This window comes from Mustelus asterias, chromosome 16 (assembly GCF_964213995.1).
Source record: "Mustelus asterias chromosome 16, sMusAst1.hap1.1, whole genome shotgun sequence".
In the NCBI taxonomy this organism is placed as follows: Eukaryota; Metazoa; Chordata; class Chondrichthyes; order Carcharhiniformes; family Triakidae; genus Mustelus; species Mustelus asterias.
In genome coordinates this window covers 7875764-7897028 of record NC_135816.1, presented here as the reverse complement: position 1 = coordinate 7897028, position 21265 = coordinate 7875764, and the positions used below count along the sequence as shown (strand labels likewise).

General features: G+C 41.3%; 1 protein-coding gene and 1 pseudogene across 3 annotated transcripts in view; both read left to right on the top strand.

Moving 5' to 3' along the window:
• LOC144505630 (protocadherin beta-16-like) overlaps positions 1-21265 on the top strand; it is a 129176-nt gene that overhangs the window by 90233 nt on the left and 17678 nt on the right. The window lies entirely within an intron of this gene.
• On the top strand, positions 4817-10649 carry LOC144505562 (protocadherin-10 pseudogene; annotated as a pseudogene). The gene is made up of 2 exons (XR_013499824.1): positions 4817-7257; positions 10446-10649. The product of XR_013499824.1 is annotated as a protocadherin-10 pseudogene (transcript).

The following is a 21265-nucleotide window of genomic DNA, read 5'->3' as shown; positions in this document are numbered from 1 at the left end:
TATTTTGGGTCTCCTATTGAATTCCTCAGCTTTACAGGTGTCTTCAGACTCCACGCCAAATCGAGAATCTGATTATATCATTGGACACTGCAAAATTCTGGGATATGACAACATTCCAGCATCAGTACTGAAGATGTGTGCTCCAGAACGCGCCATGCCATTCAGCAAAGCATTTCCAATGACTACAGCACTGGCATAGACCCGAAAATATCCAAGGTATGACGTGTTCACACATACCAAACAAGTACACTTGTTTCATTTATTATCCCCTCAGTCTTCTCGTTATCATCAATAACATTATTGAAAGTGTTGACATTGCTGTCAAATGACAAACACAAAGCAATGTCCTACTCACTGATGTTCAGTTTGGGTTGCACCAAGTCCAGTCAGCACCTGACCTCACTACAGCCTTGGTCCAATTGTGGACCAAATACATGAATTCGGGGCGGAGACATCAAGGCCGCACATGATCAAGTGGGACATCAATGAGCCCGAGAAGAAATGGAATTCAGTGGGCATCAAATTTCAAACGATGCACTGTGTGGAGCCATGCATCTATCAAATGAAGCTGGTAAGCGGTTGTTTTGGTCAGTCATCTCAGATAACTACAGGATAACTACAGGAGCTCTCCAGGATTGTTTCCGAAGAACTAATCTTCCGCTGCTTCATGAATGGCATTCCCTCCATCATGAGCTCACGTGGCGAAGTTCGTTGACGATTCCCAATGGACAGTGGCATCCGTCGCTCTTCAGTTACTGAAGCAGTCCAGAACAACATTCATTAAGCACAGGACAACATTCAAGTTGAACTGTCAAATGGCAAGTAACTGCAGCCACACGAGCATCATGGATGGCATCGAATTATTTCTCATGATGTTGCATGCAATTATCATTCCCGTATTTCCGCTCCCGTCCCCCGCCTCCAACCCCCCAACACCCACCTTTCAACATCCGTGATTTACCATAGATCAGATTTCGAACTGGACAAACCATTTAGTTTTTTCACGCGCGTTTATGAGTGCAGTCCAAGTCCAGCTTCAAGACGCTCCACATAATCAAGGACAAAGCATCCCCCTTTATTGGCATCGCATTCAGCCAATTAAACATTCACGTCCTCCAGCATGGACTTAATGATGTGAAGTACATACTAGATGCAAGATGCACTACAGCAACTCAAAAAACGTCCTTCGATAACACATTCCAAATCCGCGCAGTATAACACCTGGAAGGAGAAGAGAAACAGACGCATAGGAACAGCATCACACTCATATTACAATCATTAAAATTTGAAAATACAGACAGTGGAAGCTTTGTGAACAACCACTCACATGCCTTTGCAGGTGGAGGCTGTGATTCACGATCACCTACATGTGTCCCGTGTTATAGCTGAGAATCTCGACATTGTCTGAATTCAATGGGAATTTTCAGATAAAGCGCCTCGCGGAATACGCTTTCCATCACAAAGCGCGAATGGTCGAGGTGCTGGAACTAAGAGTCTACCAACTGAGGCGAATCGAGAATTTCGAATGAAAAATGCAAACAGGGAACAAACTGATATCCCCGAACTCGTGATTGAACGACCCCTAGCTTGTGCGTAACAACACATTCACTGGCATACTTTGGGAGCGCTTGTTGAAAACAAGTAGGAAATGTTCGGGACCACCCAGATTATAATTGTGAACCACAATGTCCTGGTTTGCGCAGAGAACATTTATCAAATCACCACCACCGAAAAAACTCAGTCGTAGAGTTGTACAGCCCCACCCCTCCCCCCGCCCCCCTATCGTATCTGTGCCGACCACCAAACATCTATTTTTTTCAATCCCATTTTCCAGCACTTGGTCCGTAGCTTTCTATGCTATGACCTTTCGAGCACTCAACGAAATGGTTGTATAGCTTCAGGTGCGGCCGAAAAAACCCAATGATACGGTGATCGCGAGAGCAAATTCCGTGGATGTAGATGAACAATCAGGTAATATATTCTTTCTGCGATCAGACTACCGATGACGGGCATAAATGTTTAGCTTGGGCACGACAAAAGGAGAAATGAGTGCATAGTGGAGACTGAAGAAGCCACAGGTCACATCAGTATCGAAATGTATTGCAGAGGACGTAGAAACATAGAAACTAGAAGGAGGAGTAGGCCCTTCGAGCCTGTTGCATTGTTCATTTTGATTATGGCAGGTCATCGAATTCAATATCCTGATCACTCCCCCCACCAATCCCCCCCCCCTCCCCACTCCCCCCCCCCCCCCCACCTCCTCCCCCACACACACACTTCCCCACACTTGAGGGGCGACCTGATAGATATGAACTTCTATGAGATCGCCCCTCAATCTCTATCTTTCCAGGGAGAACAATCCCTGTTTATGAAATCTCTCCTGATCGATAATAAGGGGCAACCTTTTCCGTACTCTCTCCAAAGCCTCCACGTTCTTCTGGTAGTGTGATGACCAGAATTGGACACAGTATTCCAAATGTGGCCTAACCAACGTTTTATATAACTGGAACATAATTTGCTAACTTTTGTACTCGATGTCCCGTCCGATGAAGGTAAACATGTCACATGCTTTCTGCACCACCTTTTCCACCTGTGCTGACAGTTTTAAGGATTTGTGGACCTGCGCGTTCAGGTCTCTTAATATCACTTCTGATCCATGTACCGTGAAGGAGAACGGGACTGCTTCACCCGGTACAAAGAAGGAAGTAATTGGCTCTCATGAGGTGAGATATATGTTTATTTTTTCAAGTTTTATTACTTTCAACGCAATTTCGAACTGCATTTGTAATAGCCGCTGTCATTGATCGAACAGCACAATATGTAAGCACAGTATGTGAAGTCAGCAAAAAATTAAATGTCTATTGCCTAATCTGAATCAGGGGGCTAACTGTTAAGCAAAATTATACGCATTATATCAGCAGTGCACTGATTTTGCAACCACCTGCAATGGAAATTTTGCTATCAAGAGAAACGCAGCAGGAGAATCCTGGAAAATTGGAGATAAAAAGGAACAACTCAACATGTATTGGCGGTCACTGAGCCTATGGCAAAGAATTCTAGATTTCATTTACAAACTCATTCTCCCAACAATTCTGATGAAGTATTGTTTCGCAAATTGAACCCTATATTTCCTTCAGCTGTTGATCAAAAGTCAGTCAATTTCTGAAACATATACAACAGACTGTACATAAAAGAATTAAGTGCCGGATTCCCCTTACAATAAATGATAAATTTCCATTGGCCTTCGTAACCACTTGCAACGTCTGCTTACCAGATGCTTCGTGTGCTTCATGATCCAAGACTCCCAGATCCCTCTGCACGGCAGTGTATTGGCCTCCTCGTTTTCAAACAGAATACTGTTTGGTCTATTCTGTCTGCCAAAGTGAAGATGTTCACATCTTCTTACAGTATATTCTACCGTTCCAAATTACAATTATTTCTCACCTGCAGAATTGAAGTCAAGATGCAGTTACACTCCTGTGGCATTGTTCTGATTTAACACAGCAACAGTTCATTAGGTTTTCCGCTGAAATTGCAAAGAAAGCAATACCTTATTAAAAGTGATGAATTTTGCAATAGAATAAATACATACAGGTGAGGTTAGACATCGAAAAAGTTAATGCTTCTTGTCGCTGCAATATTCTTTTACAACTGCAAGCTGCAATCAGATGTTGACATTTTTAAAGTTACTTGGGGACCAATAAACTCGTTTTAATGGCATGGATGAGGAAGTCATCCTCCTGGATATGATGTAAACGGATGTTTTCTGACGTTGAACGAATTTGAAAGCGCATTTGGTTGTATCAATAGTCTGACAAATGGTCAAAACTCAGAAGTAATTCTGAATGACGCCTAGATAGGATGGAATAGCAGGGTAGCTACAATCATCATGTGCCGTACGATATAGGCAGCATTTCTTGGCCGTCCCTAGTTGTCCTTTGAGAGAGAATATGCGTCTTCCTGAAACTCTGAGGTACTCGTGGCCCATGAGCTTTTCATGCAGTTTCTACCTGGCAAATCAAAGTTTGCTTTTCTGGGCTATCATTTTAAGTCTACGACACCTTACTTAAAACTGACAAAACAGCCTGTCAAGGCTGAGAAAAATATTACATTTAAAACATCACATGATTGGACAAATGCTAATGTTATTACCGTTAAGAAACAATAAAGAGAAAATTCAGTCAAGCGTGTAACCAATTCGCCTTAGCAATGCAAATTGACGTTTTCGTTCATTAGATTACATTTTGTTGAAATAACTAAGCATTGATGAAGAATATTAGGTTTGAAATGGTGTATAGACCCAAAGATTATCTTATATATTAATGACGACATCATATGAATCATACGTTAAGTATGACACAAAAATGTCCAATTCAAGTTGTACAACATTAAATGCGCAAGGCAATTCTTCCTGTGTTCTGTAGAGGCAGCATCGCTTTAAGATTATGTGGTGTTATTATTGGCCCTGTCTCTTTGTGTCGCTGTCCACCAATGAGGTGAGGAAATGTGGCTGAAGATCCAGCACCACTCCCCCTGCAACAAACACTGCGCAGTATCTGAGAGAGGAGGAACATTTATCTCTCCAGGCGCTTGATTCACATCTAAGAAAGAGTCGCAGAAAATCTAACGGAATTTGTACAAATAAGCTTTGCGATTTTGACAAAGAACACGTGTGGCTGGCCGAAAAGCAATCTTTTAGCAATCTGAAAACCAAGGTAAATGAACAATTACGTTCCCGCTGTTACAATAAGAAGCGAAAAATTCATCTGAGAATTAGGCAGTTATTTCCCAGTACATTGATCCGGAATGGACTTCTTGCGAAACAGCCGAATGCCGCTGTGGCCCGTACTTCACGTGATTCTCGTGTATGCTTCTGATTCGGTTAACGGGAACATTCGCTACACAATCGCTGAAGAATTAGAGTTTCATGCCTTTATTGGAAATATTGCTGAAGACCTCGGCTTAGATGTTAAACAGCTATTAGAACGCAAATTTCGGATCGCATCTGAAAACAGAAAACAACATTTTACTGTGAATTTAAAAACCGGAATTTTGCTTATAAAAGAAAAAATCGACAGAGAGCAGCTCTGTGAGCAAGGCCTCAGTTGCGCATTAATGTTAGAAGCTGCGATTGAGAATCCGCTTCAGATCTATCGTATTGAAATTGACATTCTCGACATAAACGATAATGCTCCCGTGTTCCAGAGAAGCGAGGTTAACCTGGAAATATCGGAATCCACGCCACTTGGAACGTCCTTTCCACTCCAGAGAGCTTTTGATCCGGACGTTGGAACCAACAGTGTTCATTCATATCAACTGAGTTCAAACCAGTATTTCAGATTGAAATGGCAATCAGAGGGCGGGGAAGCTGGCGTCCCAGAACTCGTGCTGCAACGACCTTTAGACCGAGAGCAAGAACCGACTCATCGACTGACATTGACGGCGTTAGACGGAGGGAAACCGAAGAGATTCGGAACCACGGAGATTAAAATCACTGTGGTTGATGCGAACGACAATACTCCAGTTTGCGAACAAAACATCTATGAAATTACTATTGCAGAAAATACACCCAGAGATACTTTGATTGTGAAAGTGACTGCAGTGGATGTGGACGAAGGTCTGAACGGTGAGGTAATCTATTCTTTCAGTGATCACACTCCCGAGAAAGTGCGTGAGCTGTTTAGCTTGGATGCAACAACCGGAGAAATCAGAGTAACTGGTGTCCTGGACTTTGAGGAAACACCTAGTTATCAGATTTCAATACAAGCCACGGACAGAGGTCCATATCCAGTGGCAGTATACTGTAAGATTTTAGTAAATGTCATTGACGTCAATGATAATTCACCTGAAATAATAACAACCTCTACGTCAAGCACGATCCTAGAAAACGCTTCACCGGGCACAACAGTAGCTGTTATAAGAATTTCAGATCGAGATTCAAAGAACACAGCAGATGTTCATTGCAGGATGCCCAGAGATATCCCGTTTAAGCTTACCACTTCTTTTAGTAACTATTATACTTTAGTCACTCAGGGCGACATAGATCATGAAAAGATGCCAGAATACAATATTACTATCATATGCACTGATGCAGGCACCCCGCCACTGTCGAGCACAAAAATCATCCAAGTTCTGGTCGCAGATATAAATGACAATACGCCGCATTTTACGCAGCCTTCCTTCGCCCTGCATGTTACAGAAAATAATGTTATTGGCGCTTCCATTGGTTCCGTGTCAGCCTTTGATCTAGATTCTGGTCAAAACGCCGAACTGTCATATTCTATTTTGGATAGCCTGATACACGGTTTGCCTGCCTCCACTTTCGTCTCAGTAAATGCGAGCAGTGGTGTGATGTCTGCTCACCAATCTTTTGATTTTGAACAACTAACAAGTTTTGAAGTGCATGTGAGTGCGAAGGATTCTGGGTCACCTCCACTCAGCAGCAATGTGACGGTCACTGTGATCATCGTGGACCAGAATGATAATGCCCCTGTGATCATGTCACCTTTGACAATCAAAGGTTCCGCAGCAGAGGACACAATACCAAGATCTGCCGAACCAGGTTATTTGGTTGCAAAAGTCACAGCTACTGATGCCGATTCGGGTCTCAATGCCCAACTTGTTTATCAAATCCATCAACCCACTGATCAAAGTCTTTTTACAGTGGCTCCAGAAACTGGAGAAATTTGGACGATTCGCCAATTGACCCGCAAAGATTCAGTCAGGGCAAAGATCGTAATTTTGGTGAGAGACAACGGAACCCCATCCCTTTCATCCATGCTCACTATCAATTTGTTGGTGCAAGATGACGCAACAGAAAATGCCTCTAATATTGGAATGTTGGGGACCCCTGGACCCTGGAAATGGGATTTGAAATTTTACCTCATGATTTCGTTTGGCGCCACCTCATTTCTTTTACTTGTAGCTATTGTATATCTCGGTACAAAAGTGTACAAAGGGAGAAATGATATTAATAATGGTTTGTGCTGTTGGAAAACGTCATACCTTTCCCGGGCGAACTCGCGCCATGGCATTCAAAAGGCGAGTGTAAATCTTCAGATCCCACCCAACTATACGCAGGCGTATGAAAACGCGACACTTCCACAACAATTTCACTACGTTCCAGCTATGAACGATTTAATGTTTCGAATGTTACACGATTCGGCTGCATCCATGGTTGACCACGAGACTGGCGCAGGTGTCTCTGCTAAACATGAAAAGGAATCAATCTCTACAAACAACCACACCACTCAGGAGGTGAGGGACACCTTACTATATATCTCTCACGCATGTTAACTAGACAATATTGAGGGGTTCCAAAAACGTTCAGCAGCAGGGAGAGCCTTACTAACTTAAATAACATTTCAGACACTTTTTAAAAAGAAAAAAAACTGATGTTGATCCTCAAAGAGTTTCTGTATGAAACCCTGAATCTGCCATTGGGACAATGTCAACAAAGACATAGAATAATTGAAATGGGGGCACTTACGGGAAGGCACGACATTGCATTTATAGGAATAACTTGTGAACAGTTTCAAGTAACCGAACAGTAATTTCTTGGGTACTTGATTAATTTGTTAAGCCTGCCGATGCAATTAAATAAATGCTAAACGCATTTGCGAATCCATTGTTTGAAGTTAGAACGAATCAATTATTTTAGTATGTAGTTGAAAGTCAAAGTTTTACTGGAGAAGCCATTTATATTAGGATTAAATTAAAAGCACCACGAGGAATGAACATTTCTATCAGACAAGGGATCTTAGTTCAGATAAGCTTGGGGGTTTGGGCAGAAATTGGGAGAGCTGTCATACAAGACTAGACTGATATTGCATTACTCACCAAGGAATGGGTAGTGAAATGTTTAAGACACAGCCTTCACCATTCCTAGCTACATGCTGTCTCACAGACAAGACAGACAAATTAAAGATGACAGAATAGCAGTGTACACGAGGGATGTAGCAGCCCTTGCAGCCCTCAACAGTGATTCTGGACCTCATGAATTCTAATAGCATAAAGTCAAATATGGTCAAGTAAATCGGCTGCTGATTACACCAACCACCTCACCAATGCTCCTCACCCCCGAACGCTACTTTTACTGATCCCCCCCCCCCCCCCCCCCCCCCGCGCCCGGCTCCCCATCTTCCACTTCCATGTTGGAGAATAATTGGAAGGAAACTGAGAATGGCAATAGCGTACAATTCTTTTCTGGGTGGGAGACTTCAGTCCCCAGCAACAAGTGTGCTTCTGTAGCAAATGACAAATCATAGAAACCCTACAGTGCAGAAGGAGGCCATTCGGCCCATCGAGTCTGCACCGACCACAATCCCACCCAGGCCCTACCCCCACATACTTACCCGCTAATCTCACTAACCTACGCATCACAGGACTCTAAGGGGCAATTTTTAACCTGGCCAATTAACCTAACCCGCACATCTTTGGACTGTGGGAGGAAACCGGAGCACCCGGAGGAAACCCACGCAGACACGAGGAGAATGTGCAAACTCCGCACAGACAGTGACCCGAGCCGGGAATCGAATTCCTGAACATTCGAATCTATTTAAAGTGAATCTCACCGAGTCACTGGGATATTCAATGGCATTAGTGACATCCTGGTTGCCTTGTGAACAATCCGCCCAATGCACGATAGCATCATGCCAAGGCATCTTAGAGTGCGTCTTTGGAATCAACAACTTCAAACCAACGAGATGGATATCGGTGATAGGTTCTGTCGCAAGTCACACACTATTCAAATTATATATTACCGTAAGCTTTTGTCGCTTAGCCAAAATCCTGTAGCACCCTTTTCAACTGCACTTCGATGTACGTTGCCTCCACCAACTGAAGCAATTCAAGGACACACTGAAAACCAAATAGAAGTGGAGTGAATTAAAATTTAATCGTGGGAAAGAGGCAGATTCTTCTCGAAGCTACGTGTATAACTGGATATTTAACTCTAATAAATATCGAGGCAACAATGTGAAACGAGCAGTTGAACACCCGACTGAAACATTAACAAATTGATGTTTCATTCCGAAAGCTCAGTTTCATTGATTTACCTGGACTCCACGCAAAAGAATGCTGCCTGTATTGCCCAAAAAGGGTAGTATTCAGATAATCGTAAGATAATGCTCACTAATTTGCGCACCACATGAAAAATATATGAAATATAGAATAGGAATTGTCCAAAAACTATGCACAGCATGAAACACGCAACCAGTTCTTATTGTGTTCAGCAGAGATACTATTGCTTTAAGAGTGTTTGCTGTTATACAGAGCGGGTCTCTATGTATCTGTCTACCAATGAGGTGAAGGAATGTGGCCGGAGATCCAACACCACCCACCTCTGAAACAAAAACAATGCAGTCCCAAAGTTACGCGCATGCTCGTGAATCCAGTTTCTGTGTTCACATCTGAGAAGAAAATTAAGAGATTCTAAGGCTTTTTTGTAATAATTGTAGAGATCCGATGCCTCATCTCCGCTTTGCATGTAGGCTGCTGCCCCACATCTGCTGCCAAGTTATTGTTGCAGCTGCAAGGCCGGTATATGATTTTGGAGAAACTGACATTGATATAGGCAGCACGGTCGCACGTGCCTACTTGTTAAATTGGCACGTGACGCAGTGGCGTGATTGATATTTCGTGCTTTTAGTTGTGGATTCAGTTTGTGAAGACGCCAATTATTCCATTGCTGAATAAGTAGAGCCTGGTGCATTTTGTTCGAAAGAGTGAAATCGACCTAGCTTTAGACATGACACCTTTTGGCGCGCAGGTTACGGTTGCTTTTGGGAATAACAAAATAACGTTTAGGTGTGAATTTAATCATTTGAATATTATTCGCAAAATGAAATTAGACCGGGAAAAAGTTTTGTGAACAAAGACTGGCATTTTTAAAATATATTGGAGGCGGTGAATCAAGATCTCTAAAGGTGACTGGGGTTGTAGTTGAGATTCTCGAAATAAATGACAGTATAAACAAATGAATTTCAACCAGATCTCAGAAAAAGACATCACCATGAGCGCGCTTTCCGCAGCAGAGCGCGCATGATCGTGATGCTGGAGTCAAAAGTGCCCGAGTCTACAAACTGAGACAAAGCGAGAACTTCGCATGAGAAATGCAAATATAGAGGGAACGTACTGATATGACTGAACGACCCCGTGAGCAACAATCCATTTATCACTTTACACTGATGATATTTGCCGAAGGGAACCAAAGAAATTCGGGACCACACAGATTATAATAGCTGTGCGTGATCTGTAGGACAATGTCCCGGTATGCGCAGAGAATGTTTAACAAATCATCACCACCGAAAACCTACCCAATGATACCATGATTGCGAGAGTAAATACGATGGATATGTATGAAGGACACGGAAATATTCCGTATTGGCTTCCCTCTATCCACTTCCTTCTCAAGTGATTCTTACAATGGTCTGATGTTTGCGCAGCGCTCTTTCGATTATGCACAGCTCAGTAGTTTTCAAGTTTCAGTGCAAGCAACGGATGCATGTTCTTCTCCACAAAATAGCAACGTTAGTCCGAATGAGATAATCGACGATCAAAATGAAAATACGCCTTTAATCCTATCGCCCATGACAAATGAAAAATCATTTGCAGAGGAGACCATGCCCAGATCAGCCGATCTGCGTTAATTGGTTAGTAGGTGACAGCCATGGACGCCGGTAGTGGACAAAACGCCCTCCTTCTTATAAGCGCCTTAAGTCCACTGATGAACGTTCCTTTCCTGTGGCTTCTGAGACTGGAGAAATTTGACAATCCTGCGTATTGTGGTCAATCATTCACTGACAAATAAACTCGTGATTATGGTGAGGAAAGATGGAAAACCATCGCTTTCATCTACAATCATTATTAGCTTATCAGTAATGAATCATGTTGCGAAAAGTACATCTAATGTCACCACGTTGGGAAATGGATATCTGATGTAAGTTTTCATTGAATAATATATTTTGGAACAATCTCGCCTATCTTTTTCGTCGCTATTTTAGTCCTTACTATTATTCTCCATAAAAGCGGAGCTAAAATTCGGGTGACTGCCGCCCTGACAATATTCTATACGGAACTGAAAAGACCAGCGTGATATCAAAATATCATCAAATGATATTAACATGTAGGAAAGTGAAACCTACCTGAAAAACTTCGCTATGAAATGTATCCAAGTTCATATTCAGCCTTGAATGATTTCATCCTTTTAAACTTAAAAAGCGCTGCTCCATCTAAGTTTAATATCATAACTGAACTATGTGCCGTGGAGGAGACTGGGACTGCTTCACCCGGTACAATAAGGAAATCATTGACTCTCATCAGGTGAGATATATGTTTATTGTTTCAAGCTCTATTTTTGACAACACGCTTGCTACCTGTGTTTGTAATAGAAGCTCTAATCGATTGAACAGTGCAGTATGAAATAGTCAAGTAAAGTGATTGGGAATTGAAGGAATCACTTGCATAATCTGAATCAGGCGTTAATTGATCAGCAAAATTACACACTTTAAATCAACGGGGTAGTGTTTGTACCATCTGTAATGGATATTTTGATAGCAATTCAAAGCCACCAGAAGAATGCTGAACATCTGGAGTGAAAAGAGAAATAATTTAAAATGAGCTAGCTGTTAATAAGTCAATGAAAATGAATTATGGTTTGAAGGTCTAAATTACTGCATTGTCCCATCAATTCTGATGTGGCATTGTATACGAAATTTGCACGTACGTTTGAATTAAAATGAACTGGCAATTTCAGTTGCGCAACAGGTCAATACAGATTCAGTTCCTGACATTGAATATATCAGAATATACAAAACAAACACATCTGTGGTCAACTTAAAAAGTTGCAGATGGTACCAATCTTAAAGAAAAAAATTTCACAAGGATGGGCGGCAGATCAGGAGATTGAACAAAATATACATTAAAAAAACGTTTAAAAGTTCATGAGGGAAAATAGAGCAAGAGAGAAATCAAATAGAAACATAAAGACTGTCAGTAAGAGTTTCCATAGATAATTTAACAAGTTTAGCGTTGGTCCTGTAGATACTGAGTCTGGGGAATTAATTGTCGAAAATAAGGAGATGGAAGATGAACGGAACAGTTATTTGGCATAGGTCTTGGTTATAAATGACCTACAAATCAGATAAATGATTTGGAAGAAGGTGTAACTGGTGTAATCAGCAAGTTTGCGGATGACACGAAGATGGCTGGACTTGCGGATAGCGAAGAGCATTGTCGGGCAATACAGCAGGATATAAATAGGCTGGAAAATTGGGTGGAGAGGTGGCAGATGGAGTTTAATCTGGATAAATGCGAAGTGATGCATTTTGGAAGAAATAATGTAGGGAGGAGTTATACAATAAATGGCAGAGTCATCAGGAGTATAGAAACACAGAGGGACCTAGGTGTGCAAGTCCACAAATCCTTGAAGGTGGCAACACAGGTGGAGAAGGTGGTGAAGAAGGCATATGGTATGCTTGCCTTTATAGGACGGGGTATAGAGTATAAAAGCTGGAGTCTGATGATGCAGCTGTATAGAACGCTGGTTAGGCCACATTTGGAGTACTGCGTCCAGTTCTGGTCGCCGCACTACCAGAAGGACGTGGAGGCGTTAGAGAGAGTGCAGAGAAGGTTTACCAGGATGTTGCCTGGTATGGAGGGTCTTAGCTATGAGGAGAGATTGGGTAGACTGGGGTTGTTCTCCTTGGAAAGACGGAGAATGAGGGGAGATCTAATAGAGGTGTACAAGATTATGAAGGGTATAGATAGGGTGAACAGTGGGAAACTTTTTCCCAGGTTGGAGGTGACGATCACGAGAGGTCACGGGCTCAAGCTGAGAGGGGCGAAGTATAACTCAGATATCAGAGGGACGTTTTTTACACAGAGGGTGGTGGGGGCCTGGAATGCGCTGCCAAGTAGGGTGGTGGAGGCAGGCACGCTGACATCGTTTAAGATTTACCTGGATAGTCACATGAGCAGCCTGGGAATGGAGGGATACAAACGATTGGTCTAGTTGGACCAAGGAGCGGCACAGGCTTGGAGGGCCGAAGGGCCTGTTTCCTGTGCTGTACTGTTCTTTGTTCTTTGTTCTTTGTCTTCACTATGGATGATACAAGTGACATTTCAAAATAGATCAAAATCAAGACATGAACAGGAGAATCTCAGAACAACGGCAGGAAAGTGGACGTGAAGAAAGTCAGAGCATCCATGACCGTATTGAATGGTGGAGCTGGCTTGAGGGGCCAAACAGCATACTCCTGGTCCTATTTCTTATCGTCTTATGTTAGGCAATTTATTCGAGTTCTTTGAAAATGTAACATGTTCTATGTATCAATGTACTGGTGATTTTACTGCACTTAGATTTCCAGAAGGTATCTGATAAGTTGCCACATTAAATGTTCAAATGATATTGTGGAACATAAAATCCCTGATCCAGGTGGTAACTATTTGCAAGGACAGGTTGGTCAGCTAACAGGAAACATGAATCACAATAAATGGTCAGTTTTTGGTTAGCAAGATGTAAAAAGTGGTGTTCTACGGGGATCAGTGCCAGGGCCAGATCATTACAATTTATATTAATGACTTGGATGAAGTGACTGAAAGTGTGGTTGCTAAGTTTGCTGATGATGCGAAATAGGTAAGCAGGTAAGTGGTAAAGAGGACATAAGGAGGATGCAAAGTCGATAGTTTAAGTGACTGGGCAAAGATCTGACAAATATATTAGATAATGTGGAATATGTAAAATTGTCCAATTGGCAGTGATAATACAAGTATAGAAACTATCCAAATGGTGAGAGATTACAAAGCTCTGGGATGCAGAGAGAATTAGGTATCCCAGTGCAGGAATTGCAAAACGTTTGTATGCAGGTACATTACGCAATTGGGAAAACAAATGGAAGTTTTAGATTGTTGTGACAAATACAGAATAAAATGTTGAGTCTTTATGCTTCAGTTATACAGAGTATTGGTGAGACCACCACTGGAGTACTATGTAGTGTAATGGTTTCCTTATTTATGAAAGAATATAAAATGTGTTGGAAACAGCTCAGAGAAGGCTTACGACGTTAATAGCTCCAACCGGAGGATTATTTTATGAGGAAAGCTTGGAAGGGTTATGCTTGTATCTGCTGGTGTTTAGAAGAGTAAGAGGCGACTTGTTGAACTCTTTAACATTCTAAGGATTTTGAAAGTGTGGATGTTGAAAGGATGTTCCCTCTTGTGGGAGAATCTAGAACTACGGATCACTGGTTAAAAATGAGGGGGTTCAGTCGGGAATCGTTGGAATTATCTTTCTTAAATGGCTGTGGAAGCAAAGGGTAAACATTTTTAAGGTAGAGCTAATAGATCCTTAATATGGAAGAAAGTGAACGGTTGTTGGGAGCTTAGTGGGAATGTGGAGTTGAGGTTATAATTAGATCAGGTTGAATGGTGAAGCAGGCACAAGGGGCCTTGCTCCTAATTTGGAGGGTAATCTGATGCTTCAGTTGTTGTTCAAGTTTCAGACTATCTCAGAAAAATTCTTAATGTGCATTACATCACATTTTCCTTTCGGAGATTTAGTAGCCACAGAAGAATTAAAAGTAGGAGTAGGTCATACTGCAGCTGGAGCCCGCTTGACCATTTAATAAGATCATAGCTGATTTAACTATTGATCTGTTCAGCACCAAGTTCCTAACTGTCCGATCCTACCCCATAACCATTCGCTCCCTTGCTGCTCAAAAATCTAACTCGGCTTCAGATAGATTCAATGATGCAGCCTCCACCACTGTCGAGGGTAGAGTAATCTACAGATTAATGAAATTCTGAGAGAAAGCTATCTTTCCTCAGCCATGAATGGCAAACTCATGGTGTACCCGGTTTCCAGACTCCTCCACAAGGGAATACGTCCTCTCAACATCCGCAGTGCTAATTCCCCTCCTGATCTGAGATGTTTAAATAAAATTACCTTTCATAATTCTAAACTCCAAAGGCCGCAGGCCACAATTGTACAACCTTTCCTGGTAAGATGACCTCTTCTTCCAAGGAATCTGTCCAGTTAACCTTCTCTGAACTGCTTCTAATGCAATTATATCCTTTCTTAAAGATGGCGACCTGAGCTACACACAATATTCCAGATGTAGTATCAGCAATATCCTATATAGCTGTAGCGTAAGTTCCTTACTTTTATACTCGATTATTCGGCTATGAACAAAAACATTCCATTTGCTTTTGGAGTCACTCGATCCACCTCTATACCAACATTTTGGTATTTGTGAGCCAGCACATCCAGATCCATCGATGCTTCAGAGATTTGTAGTCTGTCTCCAGTCAAATAATACGATATTTTACTGTTCCACCTGCCAAAGTGGGCAAGTTTACATTTCCCACATTAAACTCATTCTCGTAAATGTTTTGCCGACTCACTTAAACTATTTAAATCCCTTTGCAGAATATTCAGGTCCTCTTGATAAATTATATTGCTACGTATGTTTGCATCATCAGTGCATTTAACTGCCATACCATCATCCCTTCATCCAAGTCATTTACCTAGTTTGCAAATAGTTGAGGCCACAGCACTTATCCTTGTGGCACTCCACTAGTAACAGCTGCCAAATGCAGAAATGATCCAGTTATCTCTACTCTCTGCTTTCTGTTAGCTAACCAATCCTCCATCCATGCTAATACACCAACCTCTAAACCCCCATTTTTATTCTATGAAGTATCCTTTGTGCGGCACCTTGTTTAATTCCTTTTGGAAATCCAAGTACACATCTACAGGTCCTTCTTTATCCACTGTACTTGTTACTTATTCAAAGCATTCTAATAAATTATCCTAATGCAATTTCCCTTACTCCACAGCATGTTGATACTCATTGATATAAATGTCCTGCTATTATCTCCTTAATAATGGGTTCGACCATTTTCCCTATGATAGATGTTAGTTAATTTAGTTGATGATTTCCTACTTTGTTGTCTTCCTCCTTCTAGAACAGAAGCGTTACTTTACAACTTTCTAATCCACTGGGACCTTTCCAGAATATAGCAGATTTGGAATAACACAACCAGTGCATCTACCATTACTCAAGCCACATTTTTAAGATCCAGGGATGAAAGTCGTGAGATCCAGTGGACATGGCAAACTTTAGATCTAATAGTTTCCCCAGTAACCTTTTCTATACTGATCGTGGGTTGTAGTGTGCCTCCTTCCAATTACCTTGTTGAGTGTTGAATATTCTTGGTATGTTTTTGTGTCATCCACATTAACCACAGAGTCAAAATATCTTTATAAGTTTCCATCATTTCAATTTTTCCCATAATTCATTCTCCAATTCCGCACTCTACAAAAATTCACTTTAGTCACTCTTTTTTCTTGTTAATACTTATAGAAATTCATCTGCTTCTTTAATTCTCACATCTCGAATTTCTCCCTCCTTATCTTCGAGTCATTCTTTGTTCATTTCTAAAATTTGTCCATCTTTTTGACCTACCATTGATCTTCGCGTTATTATCTGATTTTTCTTTTTCCTCTTACCCATGTAATTGCCTTTATTTAAGTTCAAGACTAGTCTTAGATCTACAGTTCTCACCATTCTCCCCGTCAAACTGAATGCAAAATTCAATAATCTTATAATGACTGCTACCAAGAGACGCATGTACGATGAGGTGTTAATGAGGGTGGCACAATCTATATTCATTACTTAGATGAAGGGGCTAAAGGTATGACAGCTAAATGTACAGATGATACAAATATAGGTAGGAATATAATTTGTCAAGAGGACATGAATATTCTGTAAATGGATTTAAACACGTTAAGAGGGTGGACAAAATATTTATGAGATGGAGTTTAATGTGGGAAAATGCAAACTTGCCTACTTTGGCAGTCGAAAAAGAAAATCATTGTATTATTTGAATGGAGATGGACTGTCTCATTATGTATTATGAGGTCCAAAATAGCCTGCTCTCTGGTTTGCTTTGGAAGATGTTACTCGAAAACAATTAAGCTGAAAAATGGCTTTGAACAAATGACTAAGACACAAAATCCAAATGTTGCTTCTGATTTCCCATTGGAGGACACGAATGTTATCCCAATTGTAACAGAAAAGGCAAAGGTTATAGAAAGGGAGGAAGTTAGAACTATCATCGTCAGAAGGGAAAACGTACTGAGAAAATAATTGACACTGAAAGCAGGCAATCTCCCAGGGTCTGATGGCCTACGTACTGGGGTCTTAAGGGGAATGTCTTTTGAGATAGTGGATCCATTGGTTACAATATTCCAAAATTCCCTGGATGCCGGAATGGATCTGATGGATTAGAAAAATGCTAATATGATACCCTTATTCAAAAACGCAGTGAGGCAAAAATACAGGAAAATTTAGGCCAATTAATTTAACATCTGTTGTCAGGAAATAGTTAGAATCAATGATAAAGTAAGTAATAGCAGGGTATTTGCAAATTCAAAATGCAATCTATCAGCATCAGCATGGCTTTATGAAGAGCGAGTCATGCTTGACTAATTTACTTGAGATCTTCAAAGATGCAACAAGCAAGGAGGATAATGGTGAACCTGTAGATGTAGTATTTCTGGAATTCCAGAAGGCATTCGATAAGGTGCCAAAAAAAAGGTTAATGCACAATGTTAGCTCACATGGGATTAGGAGTAATTTATTTGTTTGGATAGAGGACTGGCTAACCAACAGAAAACAGAGAGTCGTGAGAAATGAGCCCTTCTTAGGTTGGCAAGATGTATCTAGTGGGTTCGGTCCTCGGGCCCCAATTAGTTACAATCTTTATTAATGACTTGCATGCAGGGACAGTATTTACCACAGCCAAATTTGCAGATGATGCTAAAATAGACGGGGTAGTAATTGCAATAATGAAGCAAGAAATTTAAAATATGGATAGGTTAAGCGAATGCGCAAATTTAAGCAGATGAAATTGAACGTGGACAAGTATAAGGTTATTCATTTGGTAGGAAAAGTACAAAGGCAAATTAATATCTAAATAGAGAGAAACTTCAGAGTGCATCGATGCAGAAGGATCTAGGTGTCCTTTTGCATGAATCATAGAAAACTAGTATGCAGGTACAGCAGGTAATAAGGAAGGCAAGTGGAATCTTGGCATTTATTGCTAAAGGGATAGAACATAAAAGTAATGAAGTGTTGCTGCTACTGTACAAAGCATTAGTGAGACCGCACTTCAAATATTATCTACAGTTTTAGTTCCTTTACCTCCGGAGGGATGTAGTTGCATTGGACACAATTCAGAAGAGGTTCAGTAGAATGATTCCAGAGGTGTGGGGATTAACTCACGAATAGAGATTGGGCACTTTAGACTATACCCTCTGGAGTTTAGAAAAATTACAGCAGATCTAATTGAGGTGTATGAAATGATAAGCAGGATTGACAATGAGTCGTGCGTGTTTGGACAGTAACTCCCCGAGGGCATGGGGGATGCCAGGACTTTGAGCAAATTTAAGGAAGAAGTGGACATATTTTTAACTAGTAAGGATATGAAGGGCTTTGCTGCACGGGCAGGTAAGTGGAGCTGAGGCCAAGAGGAGATCAGCCATGATCGTATTAAATGGCAAAGCAGACTCGAGGGACCGAACTGCCTACTCGTGCTCCAAGTTTTATGATTGTTATGGCCAGAATTTAGAGTTGGAAGGTTCGTAATGGTAAAATGTGAAGGATCTGCAGATTACAAAGTAATCTGCATAGCCTTCACCTGAACCACCTTTGATGTCTGCCATTTAGTTTTCACTAAATTATTATTATTTTTTAAAATCAAGTTCTTTTTACCAAGTTCTTGCTTTACAAATATTAGGATCAGATGTAAGTTTTCTGCAAAAAATTCCGAAGAAAAGTGGGCAACTTGAAGAGACAAAAACGAATTAAGAACAGGAGCAGGTCATTCAGCGCCTCAGATACGAATCCAATTCCCTCTTCAGCGCCCAAGTTAACATCCACCACACTCTCAGGCAGTGCATTCAAAATCCCAACCACTCGCTGCATGCCAAATGTTTTCCACTTACTCCATTGTTTCTCTTTCCAATTACCTTAATTCTGTGCCTTCTTATTCTCAATGCTTGCACCACCGGAAACAATTGCTTCCCTGTCTCCTCTGTCCTTCAAGTTCATTCTGTTTTATGTCTGTATAAAATGTCCTCTCAACTTTCTCTTTTACAAACAATCAAGACCTCTCCACTATATCAATGTAGATTGAAGTTCCTCATCCCTGGATTCATTTTGTGTTTTTTTTTCTGCACTCTTGATGATGCCTTCACACCTTTCTTGACGTATGGCCCCCAAAATTGGATACAATACTCCCGTTGAGGCCGAACCAGTATTCTATTCAAGTTGAACATAACCTCATTGCTTTTGCACTCCATGCCCATAGTAATATAGCCTAGATTTTATTACCTTCCCTCACAACCTGTACTGGTGCCATCAATGCCTTATATACATATAAACTTTGGTCCCTTTGCTTCAATACCCACGTTATATTGTAACCTTTATTTTTCATTGTCTAACGCATTATTTCTATCAAAGTGAATCACTTCTCACTTCTCTGCATTAAATTCCATCTGATCAACCATTCTACCAGCCTGCTATGTCCTCGTTAAGTACTACACTACCTCCTAACTGACCAAACCGCTGCCAATTTCCGTGTGACTCACACATTTTGAAATTCTGCACTGTGAACCAAAGCCTAGTTCATGAATATCTATATTAGGAAGAACAAGTATGCGAACAACGGCTCCTATGGAACTCCCCCCCCAACGTTCCGCCAATCGAAAAAAAATCCATTAACCATTACTCTGTTTCCTGTCATTCAGCTAATTTTGATTCTATGTTGCCACTGCCCCTTTAATCCATGAGCTATAACTTTGCTCACAGGTCTATTTTGCAGCACCTTCCTGATTTGTATTTATGTAGACTAGGAACCTACATGCTATTTTTGCTGTATGTATACAGAACATTTATTAAAAAGGGAAAGATTGGGACTGTTGATGTTCAAAAATGCTTGAGCATTCCTTTTCATAAATGACTGAAAGCTAGCATGCATATTCAGAAAGCAATTCGGAGGGCGAATCGTATGCTCGCTTTTAATTTCAAGGGGATTTGATCACAGGAGTAAGGAAGCCGTTCTGAATTTATGCAGAGGCTTGGTGAGACCAAAATGTGTGTATTGTGAAGCTTTGGTCTCCTTACATAAGGAAGAATAAACTGGCCGTATCGAGTGTGCAAAAATGTTTCAGCCTCACGCCCTTCCCAGACTGCTGACACCGGCAGAACAGGACTGGTAACATCGTGAGAAACCGGGAGTGAACCTAGTTTTTCGCCTCTTTCGCGACCTCACCAGCTCTCCTCGCCCAACGACCAGTGTGATGAGCCGGGAAGATCATGCAGCCTTTATTCTACAGAGTTTAGAAGAACGAGTGGTGAACTCATTGAAGAGCAACACATTTTTACTCAGCAGGATAGATGAATGAAAGATGTTTTCCCATGGTAAAGGGGTCCAGAGCAACGGACCAGAGTTTCAGAGTAAGAGAGAGGCCATTTAAGATCTCAAGGAGGAGTAATTTCTTCAGTCAGTGGGTGGTGAATTTTTGGCATTCCCTATCTCCGAGAACAGCAGAGGCTCGGTCGTTGAGTATGTTCATAGCAGTGGTCGATAGATTTCTAGATGCAAATCACATTAAGGGCCCTTCCATGACACTGATTGACGCAAAATCCCTCCCAATTTTTGATTTCACTATCTTTAATTTTGCAACAACCTCTGGCAAATGAGAGTTTTATTGGGGAAGCTTCAGCATCATCAGATTGGTGAATCAGTTTCGATCCAATGAAACAGTGGTGCGTGGGGTGCCAGTCAAACAAGATGTTTTGCCCTGCTTGATGTCGAGCTTCATGAATGTTGTTGAAGCTGCACTCATCCAGGCAATTGGAAATTATTCCATCTTACTCCTGACTTGAGCCGTGTAGATGATGGACGGGCTTTGGTGTGACAACAGACAATTCAGAAGAAATGTATTTACCTCGAAAGTGGTGAGAATGTGGGACTCACTACCACAGGGAGTGGCTCAAGAGAATAGCATGGATGTAGTTAAGGGAAAGATAGACAAGGAATTGAGGGAATTCTCTGTAAGTAAGCACAATAGGCTTATTGTATGTATACAGAACATTTCTTAAAAAGGGAAAGATTGGGACGTGTTGATGTTCAAAACGTCTTGGGCATTTCTCTTCATAAATGACTGAAAGCGAGCGTGCACATTCAGTCAGCAATT